This window comes from Procambarus clarkii, chromosome 3, assembly GCF_040958095.1.
Source record: "Procambarus clarkii isolate CNS0578487 chromosome 3, FALCON_Pclarkii_2.0, whole genome shotgun sequence".
In the NCBI taxonomy this organism is placed as follows: Eukaryota; Metazoa; Arthropoda; class Malacostraca; order Decapoda; family Cambaridae; genus Procambarus; species Procambarus clarkii.
Window position 1 is genome coordinate 22,671,067 of NC_091152.1, and position 9,101 is coordinate 22,680,167.

Consider the following 9,101-nt stretch of genomic DNA (forward strand, 5'->3'; position numbering starts at 1 on the left):
TTTGCCTAATAAGCCAAGTTTTCTTGAATTAATGTTTTTTCGACTACCTAACCTAACATTTTCAGCTACCTAACCTAACCTATAAAGATAGGTTAGGTTCGGTCATATATCTCTATTAATTTTAACTCCAATAAAAAAAGAATTGACCTCATACATAATGAAATGGATAGCTTTATCATTTCATAAGAAAAAAAATAGAGAAAATATATTAATTCATGAAAACTTGGCTTATTAGGCAAATCGGGCCTTGCATAGTAGGCTGAAAAGTGCGTTCTGGCGACTAGGTACGACATATATATATATATATATATATATATATATATATATATATATATATATATATATATATATATATATAATATGTATGTGTGTGTGTGTGTGTAATTACCTAAGTGTAGTTAAAGGATGAGACCGTCTTCCCAGCACTCTTTGTCATATAACGCTTTGAAACTACTGACAGTCTTGGCCTCCACCACCTTCTCACCTAACTTGTTCCAACCGTCTACCACTCTATTTGCGAAAGTGAATTTTCTTATATTTCTTTAGCATCTGTGTTAAGCTAGTTTCAATCTATGACCTCCTGTTCTTGAAGTTCCAGGTCTCAGGAAATCTTCCCTGTCGATTTTATCAATTCCTGTTACTATTTTGTATGTAGTGATCATATCACCTCTTCTGTCTTTTAGTTTTGGCATATTTAATGCCTCTAACGTCTCCTCGTAGCTCTTGCCCTTCAGTTCTGGGAGCCACTTAGTAGCATGTCTTTGCACCTTTTCCAGTTTGTTGATGTGCTTCTTAAGATATGGGCCAACTTCTGTTGTTGGGCACCACACAACAGCTGCATATTCTAGCTTTGGCGTAACAAAAGTCATGAACAATTTCTTTAGTATATCACCATCCATGTATTTAAACGCAATTCTAAAGTTAGAAAGCGTAGCATAGGCTCCTCGCACAATATTCTTTATGTGGTCCTCAGGTGATAGTTTTCTATCTAGAACCACCCCTAGATCTCTTTCTTTATCAGAATTCTTTAAAGAATTCTCACATAATGTATAGGTTGTGTGGGGTCTATGTTCTCCTGTTCCACATTCCATAACATGGCATTTATTAACATTAAATTCCATTTGCCAAGTGGTGCTCCATATACTTATTTTATCCAGGTTTTCTTGAAGGGCATGACAATCATCTAAATTTCTTATCCTTCCTATTATCTTAGCATCATCAGCAAACATGTTCATGTAATTCTGTATACCAACTGGTAGATCATTTATGTAGACAATAAACATCACTGGTGCAAGAACTGAATCCTGTGGTACTCCACTTGTGACATTTCTCCAGTCCGATACATTGCCTCTGATTACTGCCCTCATTTTTCTATGTCAGAAAATTTTTCATCCATATTAGAAGCTTACCTGTCACCCCTCCAATATTTTCCAGTTTCCAGAACAACCTCTCTATGTGGAACTGTCGAATGCCTTTTTTAGGTCCAAATAGATGCAGTCAACCCAACCATCTCTTTCCTGTAATATATCTGTTGCTCGATCATAGAAACTGAGTAAATTCGATACACAGGATCTTCCAAATCGAAAACCATACTGTCTGTCTGAAATTATATCATTTCTCTCCAGGTGTTCTACCCATTTAGTTTTAATTATTTTTTCCAATATTCCAATTCCAATTTTTTCCAATAATGTGTGTGTGTGTATGTATATTTGTGTTGTTGAATATGACCGAAAGTCAGTCTTTCTGCCCCTCTCCTTACTGCTATTGTTGTTTCTCGCATCTTTGTATTGCTTGTATGTTTGGGCAATTTTTCCCCTTTTCCTAGTTCTGCATCTCTGCTTTAGTATAAATTTTGTTGTGCCATTATCATATATTTCACAAAACTTGACATACATCTCATTTACTTCATGTCCTAACAGCAAGTGTTTGTCAAATTCCTTAAGGAAATATCTGAGTTCCCCATAATGACCTCTCCACAAGTCAGGTTTTTCAACTGCTTCAAGCTCATTTTCTTCCAGATTATAATGCATTGCATACTTTATTCCCAAAAAGACATGGTCACTTTTACCCAAGTGACCATGTCACTTGGGTAAAAGGAGGGAGGTACCAAAGGAGGGAGGTACTGAATGATAAATATATCTTTCTCTTTCCTGGTAAATATAATATCCAGCATGGAGGGAACATCCCCTTCCCTCATCCTCGTAGCTTGTTTAACATGTAGAAACATGAATGTTTACAGGGTGAGGTTTACGAAATTATATATATATATATATATATATAATTGGTCTCTGGTCTATATATATTATATATATATATATATATATATATATATATATATATATATATATATATATAAGTTTGTGTGTGTGTAATTTATATAAATAAATAATTAAATATTAATTTTGTTAATATCTTTTCAGGGAAAACTTGCAAGTACAATTCGTATACAAGAAGGGCAACAAGAGCCAGAGGATGTCTACTAAGAAAATATATAAGTCTTTATCCTCACTCTCTTGATATATGGTCTTCTCTGGTCTCTTTATTTTCTCTCCTCACAAATGTCCCTTTTTTTTATTTCTTTTACGTTTCTCTCCTGTTTTTCTTGTCTTTTAATCTCTCCTTTCCTCCTCTCTTCTAACACCTCTCGTTTCCTGTCTCTTCTAGCTTCTCTCTTCCTTTACTTTTTATATTTGTGGTATTCATTTATGTCATTTTTATCTTGTATATTTTTCTTGTATCTTTTTCTTATCTTGTGTTTCTCTTCCCCTTCTCTTCAATGATTTCTCATTTCTCTCCTCTCTCTGTTGTTTCTGTTCTGTCTTCTCTCTCCTTGCCTTAATTTTGTTCTGTCTCCTCTTTTGTTGTGTGTGTGTCTTTCTGTCTCTGTCTGTCTCTCTCTTTCTCTCTCTCTCTCTCTGGCTCTCTTGCTCTCTCTCTCTCTCTGGCTCTCTCTCTCTCTGGCTCTCTCTCTCTCTCTCGCTCTCTCTGGCTCTCTTGCTCTCTCTCTCTCTCTCTGGCTCTCTCTCTCTCTCTCTGACTCTCTCTCTCTCTCTCTGGCTCTCTCTCTCTCTCTCTCTGGCTCTCTCTCTCTCTCTCTCTCTCTGGCTCTCTCTCTCTCTCTCTCTCTGGCTCTCTCTCTCTCTCTCTCTCTCTCTCTCTCTCTCTCTCTCTCTCTCTCTCTCTCTCTCTCTCTCTCTCTCTCTCTCTCTCTCTCTCTCTCCCTCTCTCTCTCTCTGGCTCTCTCTCTCTCTGGCTCTCTCTCTCTCTCTCTCTCTCTCTCTCTCTCTCTCTCTGGCTCTCTCTCTCTCTCTGGCTCTCTCTCTCTCTCTGGCTCTCTCTCTCTCTCTCTGGCTCTTTCGCTCTCTCTGGCTCTCTTTCTCTCTGGCTCTCGCTCTCTCTCTCTCTCTGGCTCTCTCTCTCTCTCTGGCTCTCTCTCTCTCTCTGGCTCTCTCTCTCTCACTCTCTGGCTCTCTCTCTCTCTCTGACTCTCTCTCTGGCTCACGCTCTCTCTCTCTGGCTCTCATATTTCATTTGATTTAAAAATGTCTGAGATTTTTTACTTAATCTAAGTTATATTGCATGGTGCTAATATGAATATTATACATGACTGTTTTTTCTTTTCTTTCTCTTTCTCCCTTTCTTTCTTTCTCTTTCTTTCCTTCTCTCTCTTATTCTTTCTCTTTCTACATGAATATTATACTTGACTGTGTTTACATTCACTTGTAGATTTTTATTTTTAGTTAATTAGTCCTAAACTTTTGATTAATAGATTTTTATTATTAGTCATAGAAAAACTATAGTGTTATATGTATACTCGGAAAATTTTACTTGTTTTAGTTTTAAGTAACAATAACTGCTTATAACGTCAGACTGATCTCAGCATGACATGAATCACAGGCTGCTTGATCACAAAATCTATTGTGTTCACATATTGCATATATAGATTTTTAAATTTTTACTTTTATATTCTGTTATAGATATAGTCTATATATTTCGAGCTATTACATATATTTTGTTGTATTACTCATTCCTAATTAAATAAATATAATATTTTAATTCTCTTTTTGTACCCTATTTATTTGTAATTTACACATACATATATAGGATGTCCATTTCTATCTCAGATATGTCTTCTTTCTTTCTCTCCCTTTCTATTTCAGATATGAATTACAAAATTATTATACCCTAATTTACCCTAAACGCTTTAATGTAGGTAATTAAAAGATCATAAAAAAGTTTTTAGAAATGTTAATTATATACGTTCTAAGGTTGTATATAAAAGTTCTCAAAAAACCTTTTCTAAACGTAATTATAAACGTGCTGAAAACAATGAAATGTCGTTTTTAGGATGTTTTAAAAACATGAAAATGTTTGCTGGGATACGCCATCTGAAAGTTAAAACCTTAACCGTACTTTTATTTCATACTCGTGAAAATAAGCAGCAAAAGCGTCGATATATGTTATCGATAGTATCTAAATAATGTAGTACTCGTTAACTTAATAATAACGCTCTATTACTCTCTCATCTATCCTTATTTCAATTATGGTGCTTGGGGTTCTACTACCCAAAATCATCTACATCTTCTAATTACTCAACACAAATCTTCTATAGAACAATAACAAACTTTGGCCCCAGACAGCTCTCGGTAACCTTATTTAAATCTTTGAATATGTACTGCTGTCCTAGTTGTACTCACTTAGTTGTGTTTTCGGGGATTGAACTCTGGCTCTTTGGTCCCGCCTCTCAACTGTCAATCAACTGTTGTACAGATTCCCGAGCCCTGTCATATCTACATTTGAAATTGTGTATGGCGTCAGCCTCCACCACATCACTGCCTAATGCATTCCACCTGTTAACTACCCTGACACTGAAAAAGTTCTTTCTGAGGTTGGAAGAAAACGTGCTCAGATTGGGGACTTGTTTATTTTATAATGGTAAATAATAAATTAATATATAATAAATTAATATATAATAAATTAATATATAATAAATTAATATATAATAAATTAATTTATTATATAAATTAATAAATAATAAATTAATAAATAATAAAATTATTATTATATAATAAATAATAATAATAAATAGTATAATGATAAGCAATTATTTTTAATGAATCAAATAGCTAATTAGGATGAATGATAAATAATTATTGACTAGTGCATAACAATAAAGTATTAAGGAATAATTATAATGAATAATCCTTAATGATAAAGTAGAGATCAATTACAATTAATAACTACATCCATAGGTAGTAAATGAAAGTTGCATTAATTAGACTAATTACAATTCATGGGAATATTTCTTAGCTATCTGCAGGCTTATCACTTTGGGGGTTCCGGCGGAGCACCCCCAATCCCGCGAGGGACAGCGGGAGAAGGATTAAGGAGAAGGGGTTCCTTACTCTTACTAGCATGTAGACTGGGCAAATGATTAGCTGTGGACAGCGGGACACTTGGGGACCGGCGCTGCACCCCCACCGCAGGCCAGCTGGCCGGACCCCCCCCCCCCCCCCGAAGGGCGAGGCCCGCTGGTCGCAAGGAGGCCTCAGAGTGGCAGTGCAACAACGTCCCGGACGTAGTCAGCTGGGTGTTCCGGCTGGTTGCTGGACCTGCCGTTAACTCCGATGGCTAGCCCGTCAAGAGAGCCGAGTGGCCCTGTCAATTCTAAAGGTAAGAGGGCGTGGTCGGCTGAAGGCGAGCCTAGCTCTGCGAGGGCGACGCGAATTAATCGCCCTGAAGAAGTGTTGCCTGTTCACTGGGCACGGGCCGGGTAGAACTTGCGGGGGGGCGCTCGCTGGGCTAGGGTATGCGTGCGTCCTGCACTGCGCTTGCAGGATCCTAAGAGTGTTGATTCCTGACCATGTAAGCGATACCTGGTCCAGTCGGAGCGTGCGTCGATTTTTTGTCGCGTAGATCACCTCCCCCCGGGCTGAAAGATATAAGGCAGTAAGGGTGGGCAGAAGCGGCATGCAGTGTTATCGTGACAGGCAAGGGCACAGACGAGAGGGAAACCCTAGCTGAATCAATACGGAGACGAAAAACGGGGGGAGGGAGCCCGGCACAGGAATTAAGAGATTCCTTAATTAACAATCCTGGATGAATAAAGAGTTTTCCGAATAATTATACTGTAGCAATGAAGGGGGCTAACAATTCTAAGAATCTTCCAGCAAACGGAAGGGGGAAGTACCTTTGCTAAGAGCAAAGGTGGGAGAAAGCCAGTAGGAGAGCAGCAAAGAAGCACAAAGCAACTATAAACAGGGATAATACGAAACACTATAAATCTTGAATATAAACAATACATATACCAAGAACGGATATATACAACAAAGCAATATATACATAAACAATAAAATGGAATAAGAACCAATTCTTAAAGCCAAATCTATAACATGCTTGTGTCCTAAGCGGATGTAGAATGTGAGCGGGGAACATTACCCTTCGTCTCCATCCCATCTCTGCTTCCAGACGGGTGATAGGGCTGGATAGAAGCCAAGGAGTCTGCCTTAAGTGGCCGCTGAGTGTAGTCTTGTGTTGTCAATGAGCGTCTGCAAGCCGCAGCTAGTACGCCGTGAACTTCGGCTACATCTTTTAGAACAGGGGCAAAGTGAAATCGACGGCAGGGAACCGTCATCCAGTAACTGTAATAAGGAATAATATTAAGAATACAATGTCGTAAATAATCGTACAATGTAAGAATACAATGTAATATCGTAAATAACCGATGATGGCAAGTGCCGCAGAATGGAAGAAATTAAGAAAGCAACGCCAAACCATAATAACAATTTATATTTTTAATAAAATAATACTGGAATGACAGTAACGATACGGAATAATATTAATACTATCATATAGCCCAGCAAATAAGGGAAGATAATAGTATTAACGTAGGCCCTGGGCGGCTGCAACCCGGCACCGCTGCGTGTGTTGTAATGGTGATAAGAGGAATATCCGGCTCGCGTTCTCTTCCTCGCCGCAGTAGCTTTTTTTTTTTTTTTTTTTTTTTTTAGGCATGAATTTTTAGGCATGAGGCAAAAGCAATGCTATAAATTGCGGAAGTAATTACAACTCATAACTGAAAGTCTAGCAGTCATAAGATATATTTTAAAATTGTTCACAAATAATATAAATTATAAATCACCAAAACGGCGTACCGCACGACGCCAGGGCGTCAAAGCTTAAGGTAGAGATAACCGAGACGGCGAGTAGCCACTCGCTCGGCCTAACTGGCCTTACCTAACAACTTAAACAAAGTCGAGCGAACAAGCATAAAATTCCACCGGGAAGTAAAACCTGTAGCTGGTGTTGGGAGGGCATCAATTGAATTAAACTGTGATAGGGTAAATGTAAACATTTAGGCCGTAAATGATAAACCACATAACGTAACCAGGAGAAACAACAAATATGCCGCAAGGCTACCCGTAATAACAGTAATAATTTACAGAGGAAACTAAACATAAATGCAGGGCCTGAAACTTAAAGCAGGAGACAAGGGCCCGTAACACCGCGACTAGCACGTCCTAACTGACTTTACTTAATAACTTAAGGCAAAGCAAAAGTTAAACAAACATACTGTAAACACAGTAAAAGACACGTGCAATAAAACAAAGCATCCTGAGCGGGAATAAAGTGAGTAGGCTAGTGGAAAATGCGAAGCCAGGGAAACTGAAGCAAGAGGCAAGAGGCCTGCGACACGGCAACTAGCACAACCTAGCTGGCTTAGTTAATAACTCAAATACAATAAGCACGGGATTTTTTATATGTTAAAGAATTATGCACGTGGGTAGTACCTGGACCTTAAACCCACATTAACGTAGCGTGTATAACACAAACACCAATAGTCAAAATTGTGCAAAATAATGGATCAACTTAACGACCGTTGCCGAATGTTGAACTGCAAAATCCTGCCATCAGCGGCTGGAACATCGGGGCTGGGCACCTGCAGCTGGACATCGACAGCTGGAGCATCAACATCTGATAAAGGGAGGAAAATAGCGGCAACTGGCCACCAGGGAAGACCTTAGTGGTAAGTAGAGGGCCAGCTGCAAGACAATTTAGGCTTAAGACTGGAATATAACTGTCCTAGAAATAACGGGAACAATTCATGAAGCTGGGAAAGCGAGAATTACAAAACTGAAAAGAGTGTTAAATTGATGGGCGCAACGTCGGGTGGAACGCTTCAGCTGGAGGTTCATGACTGAAGCATCGGCTGCCGGGAAGCCTAAGATGGAACTGGGGCGTTAGCAGCTGTAACATCGTCTGCTGAAACTAGCTGAATCTGTGAGGGCGCCCGCTGCAACAGCTACGGCCGAGCCACCAGCTGGCCCATCCTCTGCAGGAACAACACCGGCTGGGACGACGTCGTTGGAAAAGCCTAACAATGTAATAAATTATTATATGAATAATCGTAAATAAATGGTGTAAATAATAAAATTATAAACCAATTATAACTAATTATAAATAATTAAATTGCAAAACAAAGTATGCTCAAAATAAAGCTGGACTATAACTCCTTAGAGAAACGGGATTAACACTTTGAGCAGAGGTAAATACAACCAAATACATTAACGAAAAGGAGTGAAAAAAAAGACACTTCGGCTGGAAGGCTTCAGCTGGAACTTCGGCGTGGGAGGCGTTTTCTTCTCCACCTTCTCGGCGTTTTCTTTTTAAACCTTGTTGGTAAAGATGAATGAGGTTACTTAGTGTGAATTATTTAGACCAGGAGGATCTCTTGGTTGGTCCAATGGTTTTCTTTCGCTCCCAGGAAACTGATATTTCGGATGGGCTTTTATTTATGTTATCTAATCTTCTAATTTGACTGCTTATTTGGCAGGTAGGAGATTTATATAATTTACAGTTTGTGCTTTAGGGTAATATTTGGGAGAGTCCGCTTAAGTCTCCTGCAAACAGGATTCTCTATTGGCGTCCAAGCCACGAAGTAGCCCCAGTATTATTACTTTAAACTACTAATATTAAGGATAATAAGGCCCAATTTAATGGGCCAAGAAAAAATTATTTAAGACTCATTGAGTTGTTCCCCTCCACGGAAATCTTTAGTAAAAGGCGAAAGATTTATGCGTTTTGAAGGGAAACCAGAGTTA

General features: G+C 38.6%; 1 non-coding gene across 1 annotated transcript; it reads right to left on the minus strand.

The window, feature by feature from the left end:
- Nucleotides 1-8,984: 8,984 nt before the first annotated feature.
- LOC138369167 (U5 spliceosomal RNA) lies at nt 8,985-9,101 on the minus strand. The gene has a single exon (XR_011229772.1). It is a non-coding gene; the product is annotated as a U5 spliceosomal RNA (small nuclear RNA).